Source organism: Cynocephalus volans, chromosome 15, assembly GCF_027409185.1.
Source record: "Cynocephalus volans isolate mCynVol1 chromosome 15, mCynVol1.pri, whole genome shotgun sequence".
Classification (NCBI taxonomy): Eukaryota; Metazoa; Chordata; class Mammalia; order Dermoptera; family Cynocephalidae; genus Cynocephalus; species Cynocephalus volans.
In genome coordinates this window covers 71,682,501-71,698,129 of record NC_084474.1, presented here as the reverse complement: position 1 = coordinate 71,698,129, position 15,629 = coordinate 71,682,501, and positions in this window count along the sequence as shown.

Here is a 15,629-nt window from a genome sequence, read left to right as displayed (position 1 = left end):
CAGTACAGTATAACAACTATTTAGAGAGCATTTACATTGTAGTAGGTGTTATAAGTAACCTAGGGATAATTTAAAGTACTGTGTCCAGGAGGCTGTGTGTAGATTATATGCAAATAGAACAACATTTTATATAAAGGACTTGAGTGTCCATAGGTTTTGGTATAATGGGGAATCCTGGAACCAATGCCCTGCCAAAACTGAGGGATGACTGTATAGTAGTTAAAACCATAGGCTTTGGAGCCAGCATGCTTGGATTCAAATGCCGATTCTACCTTTACTAGCTAGCATATCTCAGTTTCCTTATTTTTAACTGAGAACTATCATAGTTGTCTCCTAACAGGTTGCTGAGAGGATTAAATAAGATAATATAGGCAAGTGCTTAGTGTAATTATTGTCAGTACTTATCAATTATGAGAGGACAATAATCTCTTATTTATGATTCTGAAGTCCCTAAATCACTGAAAACCCAAAGTTGTTTTGTAACTTATTTGGTGACAAAACCTCATCTGAGGTTATTTAGAATCTTTATGTATCACACAAAATATGAATGTTATTTTAATCTTTGCTTCAAGTCATATGAATTTCAAATGTTTCACTGTAGAAATATGAATGTGTTTAATTATAGTGCTATTCCAGGCCCTGATGCATTTTATATTATTTGGTCTATGTACAATGTTCCTAGTCTGAAAGCCCCAAATTTCTAAATTCTGAACCACAATTGCCCAGAATTTCAGATAAGCAATTGTGTACCTGTGTTATTTGAGGTGTGAAATGGAAATACAGGGATTAACAGTGATTCCTTCTATCCATCTTACAATAATAGCACATTAGAAATTCTTAGGTACTTTGAATTGCTTTCAAAACAACTCGGTGTATAAACTTTTGAAAGATGTGTTTTTTTATTTAAATAAAGATTTTTTTAAATTCATCATTAAATTACTAGTCTTCCACATGTGAGTCCAAACTACATTCAAAAAGTAGTTTATCTTAATATAACATCCTTTAAAATAAAGATGTGCCAACATGTTCCTATTGGTTGTTACGTCAGTATACTGAAAACAAAATGATGGAAAGATTATTAGAATTTTTCTTTTAGGCAAAAAAAAAAAAAAGCCAACTACATTACATTTGAGAGAACCTCATTAAGAGTTCACCCATAAAATTGTTTGATTTCTATCCTAAGAAGATATATGTCAGTATAAAATTTAATAACATTTCTTAAGTCTGCATATGAAGAGTTGAAATCTTTCTTTGAAATAGAACCTTAAAACATACATCATTCTGGCTATATGGCTTCTGATTCCTCTCAAGAAAGAGACAAAAGAGCCATTCAAAATGCTGCTGAGCAAAATCTAGTCTCTGAAAACTTGGTCTGCTTTTAGATTCCTGAATTTTGTTGCTCTATCTACCTCAAAGCTGGATGAAAACCTACTGAACTTGTGTTTTGTCCATATAAACCGTATTCACCATACTGGGTACCAAATGTGTGCATTTCTCAGCCTTGTCATATTATGCATGGGAAGATTTTTACTCCAGAATGCTTTCTTATATTTCACCCTTCCTCCCTATCTGTGCCCCAAGGCTTCTAGTTTCTGGAATAAGGTACCTAATTGCTGCTTAGGGATTTTACCTCTCATTTTGTAAACTCTCATAGCTTCAAAAATCTGTCTGAATTTTATTTTGAAAAGAAGTGGAACACTCTTTGATTATTTTTCTTAAAATTTTTCCTTGGCCAAATTCTCCAATAATCTTAGAGTTGCTTACCTTGATCATACATTAGCCATGTCTCAAAGGTGTCTGACATTAATACTTCCAGGACAAGATATGCCTTATGGCTAGAAAAAAAATCAGGTGATCATAATAGGACTACATCCTTAGAAATGTAATTATCGTCCTTTAAAACAATCTTCTTTTTTTTTAATGGAAACTGGTGTTATCAACAAGAACTCTAACCAGCTGAGCCAACCAGCCAGCGCTAAACCAGTCTTTATGGTGCTATTTGGGGGTTCACAAAAGGACCGAACTTGGTAAATCTGTAGAATGTGAAAATTATTAATGACATATTTGGGGGTATTAGGTGACCTAATAGAGTATATTATTCTATTTCTTGCCTGAATTCTGACCCAGAACAGAGTGTGGTGTTTTCCTGAAATTAGACAGATCCAAAGAAGAGAAAGAGAAGGGAAGGAACTCAGTCATACATGCCTGGTCTTTGCTTCTAAATTGATGAATCAGATAATTTAATCCTCCTCGCATGAGGAAAAGTTAGTGAGGGTGTATTGGAAACCAAGAATTTTACTCTGATGGAAATATGAAGGTTAAAGGAGGTCCCATTCAATAATAGTCCTAATAAAATGATAGAAAGGGTATAATTGACATTTGTGTTAGCAGTCCTGTCCCTGCCCTCTTCATCCAAGGAAGAGTGTAGATGTCCTACAATCAGGCGTTGATCTTCTAGGGCAAAAATTTGAGGGCTATTTTCTGAACAAATTGCACTAATTGTCAGGGAACATTAAATGTAGGTGCCACAGGTTAAACCTCTCCTCTTTTAAAGACTTAGTGATGTAGATCACCTGTGAAATACTTTGGGCTATTTAGAGCTCATGTTTCTGTAGTGGAATTCTAGTTTGCAGTCTGTACACCACATACTTTACTTTGTCATAGAACCATGATAGAATTAAATAATTTTAGCAAAATTTGACTCAGGGGCTTAGAGTGGAAGCTTTCACCAAGGTCCATTGAAAAGGTACATGCCCTTAGTGGGTGAGGGACACAGAACTGTCTAAACTATCAGCTTACATCTCATTCTCTCTGGCCGAGATGTAATGAAAGATGGTCCCAAGAAATCTGGTTTCTGCTTTTTCTCAGGAAACATTTTATTTTAATTTGGCCTCAAAACTCTATCAACAAAGCCCAAAGTAGAACATAAAGTTTAATGGAGTTTGGATATGCCCATGTTTTCTAGGTAATACTAGCATTTTTATCTGGCTAAACCATCTATGGTACAATGTATGTCTTAAATATGAGGCTTTCACTATGGAAGAAGATTTACTGTAGAGTACCTTGAAGATTTATCCTTCAAGGGTTGTGTGCCACTTGTTTCTGACAATAGTATTTTGTGGTACTACAGAGTGTAAAAGAGAGAGATGACACAGAAAAAAAGGACATGAACAAATTTGGTAGATTTAAAGCATTAGAAAGTCAGTGTGTCAAGTTTGACTGAAAATCACAAGTAGCGTGTCTGAGAGCAATAAGAGGTCCTAAAGAAATAAGATGATCAGAGAAGAAACTATTCTTCCCCAGGATAGTTTTACTGCTCATTCGTATGGCATGGACATAAGAAATAACACACCATCACACATGACAGGGCTGTCCTTATAAGGGCACTGCTATACATACATCTGGATGCCATTGTTTTCTATTCTGTTTGTTCCAGAAAATGTATCCCCTATACAGTAACTCCCTATTTGGTGGTATAAATAAAATTTCTGTTCTCTTGATTAGGTTCAAGTTATTCTGATATAGTGTATCTTAAGCATATTATAGCTTCTTAGTAGGTAACTTTCCAAAACCTGACTGCCAGCAATGCCATAGTCTTTTTCAGCTTCTCACTTATATTTACTGAAAAAAAAAATGAGATAATGGACATAAACTATTTAGCCCAGTGCCTACTATATAGTGTACCCTCAATAAATAGAAGCAGCTAGGCCCCATTTGTGAACCAAGGCTCTCCTCAGATCCTGAGACAATCCTGGTGAGGACAAGAAGCACGTTGGCGTCCTTGCTCCCTGCACCCTATCCAGTGGCCCTTGGAAGTAAGTTGCATGTCTCAGATCCAAAATCCGGTGTGTGGGCTATGATTGATGGGATGCCACAAGCCCTATGAACTACTTTAAAGCCAACATGACTCAGGACCCATGTACCAGAAGTGAGCTTCGAGCATCTGTGGAGCCCTAAACTGCACCCTTTTTTCTTTCACTTAGTGTGGGTCTTTGCCAAGGGTAAAGGCTTTTTTATTTTTATTTCCTTCTTCATAGGTTCTGCTTTGGTCCCCCAGTCCAACTTAGAGTATCTGAAGTCTAGCCAGCATCCTGCCCAGCTCTTGCAAGCCTTCTGTCCCAAAGCTGAATTCTGTTCTCTTGTATTTCTACCTAATTGTGAGAAATGCACAAATCCAGGGCCAATTGCTGTTCACCTCTCCCAGATACCATGTACCACTGGTCAGATAGGCACTGACAATTGCCTGAATCATTTCAATTTTTGATGCTTCTTAGAGTTCCTGTGTCTGGGATGCTCCAGCTCACATCATCTTACATCCTGGTGACATTGGTGCTGTTGAAATCTGGTTTCTCAGCTCCCTCCAAAGGATGTCTTAGTGGCCCAACTTACATCTTACCTTGCCTTGTCTGCAACGACACTGATTTTCCAGACTGAGTTATAAATTGACTGATCTCCAAGTACAAGGAATGGGGCTAGAGTAGAGAGAAAGTCATAAGGCATGTCACTCAGGGATGTTTATGAGTTGAATCCTGGCCCCTTGAACACAAACAAGCTGAGAAAGTGATTTTTCTCTTGTTGCTGGCTCTCTAAAATCACACTTCCTTCGATATTTTATTCATTAGATTTATTTTTCCTATTTTTTCCAGGCTCAGAACTTCTGTGTGAGATGGAACAACAACAAAAAAACCCCTGCAAACTCCTTCAGGTCACAAATCAGAAATTGTTTCAATTATTTTTTTTCTTGATGAGGCCCAGAATATAGTTCCTGATGAGGCCACATCAGCACTTTTATTGTTTTTCTTACAGAACAAATTACCAGCAGGATTCCTGTTTATGAGGGTAGGAATTGCTTGTACAAATTTCTCTTAGGGATTCTGACAGGAAGCTTCTTTCTGCTAAGGCAAAGGACTCCTTGTATCACTGATTTGGGCATGCAGCCAGAATACGTCTGCGATTCCTCATGCCCACCAAGATACCCTTGCCCATATCTGTACAGTCTGATTTGTTTGAGAAACACAGTTCATTTCTGTAATTATCTCAGATGGGAGAATCTAACTCTGCATAATTACAGTATTCATGCATATTGAGGATTTTCTTAAGTTTGGATGTCAGCAGGGTGACCAGGCAAGGGCGGACTGGTGAATGGAACTGTTAAGACCACAAGCAGGGCAGGGTGGACGAGGCTCCATAATGACCGGCCTAAGCCCCATTCCATACTGATCAGGGCAGCTGTGAGAGGCTGGGAAGGGCAGTAGCAACAATAGCAACGCTAAAGCAGCCACACCTGTCAGCACTGCTCAGCCATCTACATATAGCCTTACCTCGGGGCATTTCTCCACTCACGCAAAGGGAAATGTACTGGTCACACCTCTGTCCATTTGAAGATTTACTCTCTCTACTGTCCATTATCGCCACACCTAAATAGGACTGTATTGAAGTAGCCATCCATTTTTAGCTCAAATCAGCATAGTGGGGAAAAAAACCCAAAAAACAAAAAAGCAAAACACATTTTGTGAACCAGGTCTCATCTCAAGTTTTTTTTGCCTCCATCAGTTAGTCATAGATGTGCTGTGAGCTGCCAGAAAAGCATCACAACTATGTTGAGGCACATCTTCATGTAACTTACTTATATCTCTAGACCTGCTTGGGTCTGATTCTGAATATATTATTTCTATTGTTCAGTGCTAGTAGATTGCTGCTGTGCCCACCCAATAATAAGATTTGGAGAATCTGATAATACACAGCTCGTGTATGTCTGACAGTCTTATTTATCTGGTAATCTGTCTTAGACGATCAGTCTTTTCCCAGGACCCTGCAGCATCCCAGGTGGTGCCTTTCCTGGTAAGTAGTGCTCGGACGTGGGAGGGGTATGTGCTGTGTCTCTTCTATCGGTATTTGTTAGAGATTCTAGACAGCATCCTTATCTATCCCAGAGCACCACTGGCTCTGCCAGGTCATGTGGCTTAAGTTGCAGGGTAGCTAGTCCCACAACCTAGACCTATTGCAGACCTTCACTTGCTCAGGATCCCATTCAAAACTGTTGGTCTTTCAAGTCATCATATAAATTGGAGAACTATTCCCAAATGCAGTCAGTATGCTACCTTCAAAATCCACAGCAGTGCTATCGCTCCTTCTTAGCAGTAAAAGGTACGAGATATAGAAATTGCTCAACCTTAGAAGAGATATCCCCACATGACTCAGACCATTGCACCCTTAAAAACATCGCTAATATGGTAGGCATGTTATATCTTTGTGTGGTTTATCCCCCGCCCTCTGACATATATTTATCCTGCCAGAGATCTAGAGTACTTACTACTTCCTATTCACCAGACCTTAATAATATGATATCAGCAATATTGTGGACTACTGTGATGTCCTGAGGAATGTTTCCCACTAACTACATTGTGACATAGAGAAGGAGACTTCATACAGCCCTGAAAATAAAACAAATGTATAGTGTTATTCTTCCCACATAAAAGGGAACTGTCTTTGAACCTCTTTCCTGATGGAATTGGAGAACATATTCACAAGGCTAGTAGCCTTATCCTCAGTACCAAAGTCTATGTTGATCTGTTTCATAAGGATTTCACATCCAGCATGGGAGCTGAATTGGGACAACCATAACTCTTGGTGAAGTTTATAAGAATCCACTGTCTTCCACCACAACTAATCGGCTTTATTTTTTCAGGAACCACACAGATGAATTGAATAAGGATATGTAGGGACCACCATCCCTGCATCCTGTAAGTCTTTGGTGGTAGAGCTTATCTCCAAAATTTCTCCTGAAATGCGATATAACTTATGCTTATTATCCTGCCAATGGGGTGGAGGCAATCTCAGGAGTTTTCTATAATTTTGACTCACATCCATAGGTCAGGGAATAATAACAACATTCAGCCAGCTGTTAAGTATATCCATCTCAATTATACACTTGGGAATTGGAAAATGTGTCTGTGGCCTCAATGAACCCTCTGTAGGAGGGACTTAGGTCAAAACTCTGTTCATCACCTGGACTCTGTGAGCCTCCACTCCATCTAGAATTTCTGGATAGCATTTTGAGTTCCTTGTATCAGTGTCAGCTCAGATTCTGTATTCAACTATCCTTGAAAGGTCTAGGTGTCCCATTTTTCCTTTGCACACATACTCTAGAAAATTAACTTTGGGTAATATTTATTGTATATGTTGTACATGTGATGGTATTATAGGGTCCTTCCTCAAGGCAACCAAACTTGCCCTTCAGTCAATAACCTCTGGGTCTGTAAACGAATTTAGATCTGGAAATAGAATGAAGGACTGCAGTGTTTCATTGCACTGGTTGACATTGGTGAGTTCTTGTTTTTTGTTTGTTTTGTGGGGGTGGCTGGAAGGTACTAGCTCTCGATTTTTGGAGGGGAAAGGGAGGTTAATTAGAGTTCAAAAACACCTTTGTCCGCTGTCCATCTATCTTGTCCTCTAGAACATTCTAATCAATGAATCATTACCATCAATCCCTTCAGGTAAAGGCATCTTGATTGCTCCCTGGCCCTTCCCACTATGATAATCTCATCTACTTTTCTTCTGAAGGTTAAGTGCCACCATTTGGCCTTTGTTATTCTGGGATCATAATATACATGCAAAAATTCAGAAACTTAATAAAAAGCAGCAGGCTTTTAGAATTAGAGTGCCAACTCTTTATATTTATTCTCTCCTCTGGGAAAGTGTTGAGGTGGTGGTATTTATTAACAGGTGACATCATTGTCCTTGGCCATAGGAATGAGATACAAAACTGAGTTGCATGCGAAGAAGTTCAGAGTATTCTTCCATACTCTACTTTTTAAAGCCACTCACACCTCCTTTGACAATTTTTGAAATTATTGGTCATTCAGCTCTCTCTGTTGGCTTTCTCTTCAATTCTTGCCTTCACTTGATTTAGGACCTGGCTCCAGACCACATGCTTCATGACTGTCTCTGAAATCCCATTAAAGTCTTCAATTGGGAGATACCCCAAGCCCCATGGTCTAGATGAAATCCCAGCCCAGCTTCTGGTGCTTGATTTCATAGACCAGAAATGCAGTTTGTCCAGAAGAGATGAACTGATAAATAGATGCACATTTTAAAATTGCAACACCCAGGTAGTGACTGGATTATCAAGGTTTAGATTCAGAGACACCCACAATATTTATCCTATTAATAATAAAGTTAGGAAACTGAGTGATCATTTTATTGTTGAGTAAACTTCAAAACAGAAAAGAAAATATGATCATTTTGGGAGATATTTCATTTGAGGTCAAAAGGACCAGGATTCTGATGAGCATGCCACTCATTAGCTATGAGAACTTGGGTATACCACTTTTTTTTTCTTTTTGACATACTGATTTTGTTTTCTTTGCATATATACCCAGTAATAGTATTGATGGACCATATGGTAGTTCTATTTTTAATTTTAAGAGGAACTTCCATACTGTTTTCTATAATGACTCTGCTAATTTAAATTTTCACCAACAGTGTGCAAGTGCCTCCTTTTCTCCACATCCTCACGAACACTTGTTATCTTTAGTCTTTTTGATAAGAGTCATTCTCACATTCAAGGCTTTGATCCATTTTGAGTTGATTTTGGTATACGGTGAAAAAAAGAGTCTAATTTTATTCTTCTGATTATGAATATTTAATTTTTTCTACGTAATATATTGATGAGCTGTCTTTTCTCCATTATGTGTTCTTTATACCTTTGTTAAAAGTCAGTTGGCTGTAAATGTGTAGATTTATTTCTGGGCTTTCTTTTTCTTTTCTTTTTTTTAAAGCATATCCTGAAACCATAAAACTCCTAAAAGAAAACATAGGGGAAGCAGTTTGGGAAGTAGGACTGGGTAAAGACTTTATGAATATGACCCCAAAAGGATAGGCAGCAAAAGGAAAAATAAATGGTATTATGTTAAACTAAAAAGCTTCTGCACAGCAAAAGAAACAATTAATAGAGTGAAAAGACAACCTGCAGAGTGGGAGAAAATATTCACAAACTATGCATCCAACAAAGGATTAAGATCCAGAATATACAAGGAACTCAAACAACTTAATAATAAAAAAAAAAACAAAAAAAAAACAAATAAACCAATTAAAAAATGGGCAAAGGAGCTGAATAAGCATTTCTCAAAATAAGATATGCAAATGTCCAACAGACACAGGTATAGGACCTAATGTCTTGAATTTTCAGTTCTGAGTGTGAACCTTAATTTTTACTAATTAGAAATTACTTAGCTTCTCTTAACCTTGGCTTCTTCATTCACTCACTCATTCATCTATTAAAAAGAATAGTTGTAAAAATAGTATCCCTCGTGGGGTAGTGAGGATAAACCAAACAAGTGTGCATAAAGCCCTTAGTGCAGCATGCGACCCATAGAAAGCACCCAAGAAATGTTAGCTGTTAATTATAACAAATACAAATCTGCTTGGAATACCTTTCCCTACTTCTTCACCACGACCCCTTTCTTTTATCCTTCAAGACTGTTCAGAATTGTTTTGCCCTGCTTTCCCCACAGGTGGCCTTACTCACCCTTCTTGCTGTGACACCTTGTTCATATTTCTATACTAGTGATGATATTATTATTCATGTCCATATTACAGACACTAACCTATGATAGTTCAAAAATCCCTGATTGAATAAATGCATACCCTCTGCCCTTGACCTCACCTGAATCCAACAGTGGCTTATTGCAACCTGAGATTTCTGAAGTTCTAAATTGTTAGAAAAATTACTGTTTTATTCAGTAAAATAAAGAAGCCAGAAGCACCCAGAAAAACCTCACACTCAGTGCCGAAGCCAACTTTATTTGTTCTTCAGGCTTTTTATGGGTAGAAAGAGATCTCAGTGTTCAACCCTAAAATCAAAGTTTTAACATTGCCCACCCATTTTGAAAAATACTGGCCTTGGAGGTAAAGGTAGGATCTTGGATTCAGTCTTTGTAAATTCTTCTGCTTGAAATTTGAAAAACAGGTACAGGAAAAGTACCAAAAGCTCTAAGACAAGCATTTTCCAAAATGTCTGATGCTAAAGTCAGCTCGTATCTCACTCATTATAATGCTCTTAATATTTAATTTAATCAGTTAATCACCTGGGTGGTAAACATCTCCTTCATCCTAAATCTATTCTTCTGGATTGTCTTAAAAGTCTCCCAGGTTCAGAAATGCATATTCCCCTCAATGCTTACTACAGAATGAGGACTACATGACCTTTAAGACCCTCCCAAATTCTGGAATTCTATGATTCTGTGATTCTCTCAGCCAGATAAAATTTTATTAGTTTTCCAAGTTCACACCAGGATAAGAGAGGCCATCACAACCATTCAGGAGTAAATTGTGATGCTGTTAAAAACCTATTGGGTGGTTCAAAAAGAGATGGCACAGAACTCTTCAAATTGTGCAGTTATAGCAACTTTGCCAAGAGAATTTTAAAGACCTCAAACCTCAGGGATTATTAAAGCCAAACTTACTTCCCCTGCCACATCTCAAGACAAACTCCCTTTCACTCTGCTCAGCCAACCAGTTCTGTAAACTTCTCCAACATCACTTTACTTTTCTTTACACTATATATTACCTAGAAATAGCGCCAAATGAATGATCAACAGCAAATAAATCTGATGAATCACTTCGGTCTCTCTCTCTTTCTCTCTCTCTTCCTCTGTCAGTATTTTTTTTTTTTCCTGAGAGATTTTATTTCTGACAGTCTCGCTAGGAGTCACCTCATGAATCATCTTACCGCCTCTGAGAATATTTGCTCTCAGAGGCTGCAAGCCCTCCAGGGAAGTTGTTTCTGGCTGAGGTGTGGGCTGTGCAAATCATGAAAATGACTTAGCTTTAGCTGAGAAAGCACTACCCAAACTTCTGCTCTACCTGTTTCTTCACTATTCTGCTCAGCCTTTGTTCATTCCTTCCTTCGTTATTTAATTCATCTTTTCCATGCAAATTTACTTTCATTCATAACTCAACATTAATCAACTCCAAGGAATTTCAATTAAATTACTCAAATGTTACCTGATGTGCCATTTTGCTTAAAATTGGGTACAAAAACTAAATGATGCATTTCTACCTCTAATGTCTTTTCAATACATTACTCTAGTAATGTCACATTAAAATATGAAATATATATCCTTTTCATTGGGTCATTGTTGGCATCCCAACCAGGAAGCATCTCACCAAGTGCCAGGCACTCTGCTCAGCTTTTTATACGGCATCTCCTTGAGTTCCATAGTAACCCTATGAGAAGTTATTATTATTCTTTGTTTCCTAATTACAAATTCTGGCAAGGGTATGATCAAGACTTATTTTTCAACCTATCCAAGAAGGCTACACCCAATGCCTGGCTAGGTGCTTGTTCATTTTTATATGTATTCAGCCAAAAAAAAAAAAATCAATTATCAAGCCTGCAATGGATCAGGCACTACGTTGGCCTCTAGAGATGAGGCTAAGTGCAAGGTAGACATAATTTCTGCCTTTACAGAGCTTATACTCTAGCGGAGGAGATAATAAACATTTGATGAAGAATAAGTGAATGAAGAAGCCAAAGTTAAGAGAAGTTAAGTAATTTCTAATTAGTAACACAATTAAGGTTCATACTCAGGTCTGAATGACACCAAGTCTGTGCTCCTCATATAAAACAATTTCAGGCAGAATACTTGACCTCAAGGAGCTCACAGTCTAGAAAGAAGAGGTAAAGGTTAGGAGGAGAGAGGAAGACAAGTAACCAAATAATTGCAATGTAACCTGTTTAACATTTGAGCCCTTGCTAATTACCAAGTACTGTTTGAATGGCTTCATAAACATTGATTCTTTTAAGTCATCCAACAATCTTTGGAACAGGTTTTTATCCCCATTCTACAGACAATGAAAAAAGACACAGAGAAGTTAAGTAAGTTTCCCGAGATCACCCCATCAGTAAGTGTGGAATTAGCATTGAGGGACTCTGATGCAGTAGTGTGTGCTCTTGACACCATGTCATACCCTGCCTCCGTGTGATCATGTTCCAGGAACTATATTAGCCTCTTTGGGTTCCAAAACAAATAAGATATGATCTCCATTCTTGATAAGCTCAAACCCAAGTGGAGAAGACAAATGTAAAAACATCATTATCAGAACAGATGCTCTGGGAAGCTATACTCTATTTTTTTCCCCACGAGTAACTGTGCTGAACTCAAAGAGCACTCAGTGGCTGTGGGAGACTGAATTACTAGCCCCTGTATTCACACTCTTTCCACAGCCTTGCTGTGAGCTGAGTATATTTCCCCACACCTTGACTTTGGCCATATGACTTGCCTTGGCCAAAGGCATGTCAGTGAAGAGACAGCGTGACACTTCTGACACAGGCCCAAAGCATCACAGCAGGTTTCTGTTTGCTATCTCTGCTTCTGACTTCTCTATGGGAAGAACATGTCTTGGTAAACCCTCTGGTTCAAAAAGGATGAGAGACAATAGAGAATTAACTACCTGGCCAACCAGTGGCCTTACTGTTTGATGCAGAGGTACCCAGGTGAGTTGAGACTAGTCTAGCCTAGATCAGTCAGTCCTTGGTCTATGCACAGATGCTGAAGTATTGCAATTGAGCTCAGCAAAACCATCTCAGCCAACTTGCAGAAACATAAGAAATAAATGCTTATTATGGTATGCATATTAGTTAAGGCTGCCATAACAGCATACCACTGTTGGCTTAAGCAACAGAAATGTATTTTCTCATAGTTCTGGAAGCTAGAAATCCAAGATCAAACTGTTGGCGGGTTTGGTTTCTTCCGAGGCCTCTCTCTTTCGCTTGCAGGTGGTGCCTTCTCCCTGTGTCTTCATGTAACATTTCTTCAGTGTGCATTTATGTCTGTGTCCTAATCTCCTCTTCTTATGGGGAGACCAGTCACATTGGATTAGGGTCCAAACTTGCGAGCTTATTTTACCTTAATTACTCCTTTAAAGGCCCTATCTCCAAAAACAATCACATTTCTGGGGTATTGAGGATTAGAGCTTCACGAATATAAACTTGAGGAGAAGGGACACAATTCAGCCCACAACAATATGCCTCTGAGATTTTGTGCTCTTTCTTAGCAGAAAAAGCTAAACAATACAGGTGAGGCGGGTCAGATTTGTCTAAGGAGACAACGTGCCTTCTGAGCATAAAATCATAGAGTCCCTAACTCTTTTTCCCCCAATATTAAAAGTTATTAAAATTTCTCTTAGTGGACATTGGTAGCCCAGACCAGGTCATAGGACAGAGAAGGGCAGTGAGGCATCTGAGATATTATCAGCTCAGGAGGAAGAAATAAGATCGACGTGCCATAAACCACAAGAGGTGTAAAAAAGGGAATAGTGGTTCTGGATCTGTGAGGTCATGACCCAACCATTCAGGTGGTAGGTGCATGGCCTGAGAAAATGTGAGTACATTTAAAATCCAAGGTGCTGGGAGACGGGTTTAAATCTGGTATGAGGTGCAAAATGCCTAAGTATAATCTTGAGGAAAGGATGCTTCTGAGTTTCAGGTCCAGCAGCAAGAATTGGTTTCTAGGAACAAATAAGCTCTCGGAGGATTCTTGGACACATATGGAAAGGAAGTATTTGTGAAAGGTCAGTGAGACTAACTTAGACATTTGGGGTCTCATGAATTACACTCTAAGGGCTTGTTCTTCAAAGTCTGGTCTTTAAACCAGCAGCATTAGCTTCACTTGTGAACTTGTAGAAATTTAGTAGGTCAGGCCTGAAACCACGCAACCTGCTAAATAAGAATGTACATTCGAACAAGATCCTTAGGTGACTCTTACTGCACATTAAAGTTTGAAAATCACTGCTGTGCTGTAGAGGCTAGTGGAGGCTGGGTAGGGAGGTATTTTGGTAAATTAAATGGTGTATAAGACTCCCTAGTTACAATTCCATTGTGATTCCTGTTTCATCTATAGATCCAATTAGGTTATAAACTGGTGTGATGGTCAGTTTTATATGAAGCTTAGTTTACGTAAAATCCAAGTTATTTAATCAAACACCAATCAAGTGTTGCTGTGAAGAGAACTTGTAGATGTGACTGAAGTCCATAATCACATAATCAGTCAATGCTATGGACTGAATTTTGTCCCCACCCTCCCCCCAAATTTGTATGTTGAAGCCCTAACCCCCAAAGTCTTTGTATTTGGAGATGGGGCCTCTAAGGAAATAATTAAAGTTAAATGAGGTCGTAAAGGTGGGCCCCTGATCCAATAGAATTTGTGTCCTTATAAGAAGAGAAATTAAAGAGCTCTCTCTGTCTCTCTCTCTTTCTAACATGTGAGGACACAGTAAGAAGGCAGCCATCTGCAAGCAAGAAAAGAGCCCTCACCAAAAATCAAACTCTTCTGGACCTTGATCTTGTATTTTCCAGCATCCAGAGCTATGAGAAAATAAATTTCTGTTGTTTAAGTCTCAAGGTCTTTGATATTTTATTATGGCAGCCTGAGAAGATTAATACAGTTGACTTTACATAGGAGAGATTCTCCTAGGTAACCTGGCTGAGCCTAATTCAGTTGAAAGGTCTTGAGAACAGAACTGAGGCTTTCCTAAGGAAAAAGGAATTCTGCCTACAGACAGCAACTCATGCTGGAGAGGTCTAGCCTGTCCTTCCTTACAGCCTGCCCTGTGAATTTTGGACTTGCCTTCCTGTCTACCACAATTGCATTTGCCAACTCTTTGAAATAAACTGCTTAATATGTATTATCTTTTGGGTTGCTTTTCTGGCTGATATAGTTGTTTTGTCTATTTTTTTTTTTAATTTTCAGAGATTCAGCATTTTGCTTTCTTAATTGTTTTTACTAATTGTTGTTTTCCCTTTTATTAATATCTTTTATTTTTATTATTTCCTTTTTTTAGTTTTCTTTGGCTTAACTTTCTTTCTTTCTTTCTTTTTTGGAGGGGGGAACAATTCTCCTGCTTCCGTTCTTTCATTTTATTAATAAGAATATCTAAGGTTATGCTTTAAATGTATTTTGTTTACTGCTTTAAATGTATTTCATATATCTTGATATATAGTTTTTGTTATTGTTACTTTTACAAATTATGTAATTTAGGTTTTCATATTCTCTTTTACCCAAGTGGTATATAATGCAGTTTCTTTTTTAAAAAATTTTCAGGCGAGGATATTTGTTTTGTTTTCTGATTCTGCTATTAATTTCTAGTTTTATTGCTTTGTGGCCAAAGATTGTTGTTTATATTATTTCTACTTTATGGAACATATTTTATACTTTGTGCCATAATATATGGTCAAGTTTTGCAAATGTTTTGTGTACACTTGAGGCGAAGGTCTATATATTTTAAACAAGGAGTAAATTATATATATTCACAAGATAAATCTTATTGATTGTGTTGTTTCCATCTTCTATATCCTTACTTATGTTCTGCTCAGTTCATCTCTGTTTTGGACTGAAAGTATTGGCTCAAACTCTTCTTACATTAGTGTGTTTCTGTATATATATCTTTGTGTCCCCTGTAAGAGTTGCTTTATGATGGTGGTTTCTGTGTTTTTGATATGAAAATACTTATACCTGTTATATTTTTATAGTAAAGTATGGCCTTTAGTACAATAAAGCCTCCTTTTAAATTTTTGCTTGTTTTTTCTTTGGAGACTAAATTCTTATCTGATAGGATTGCACCCTCTC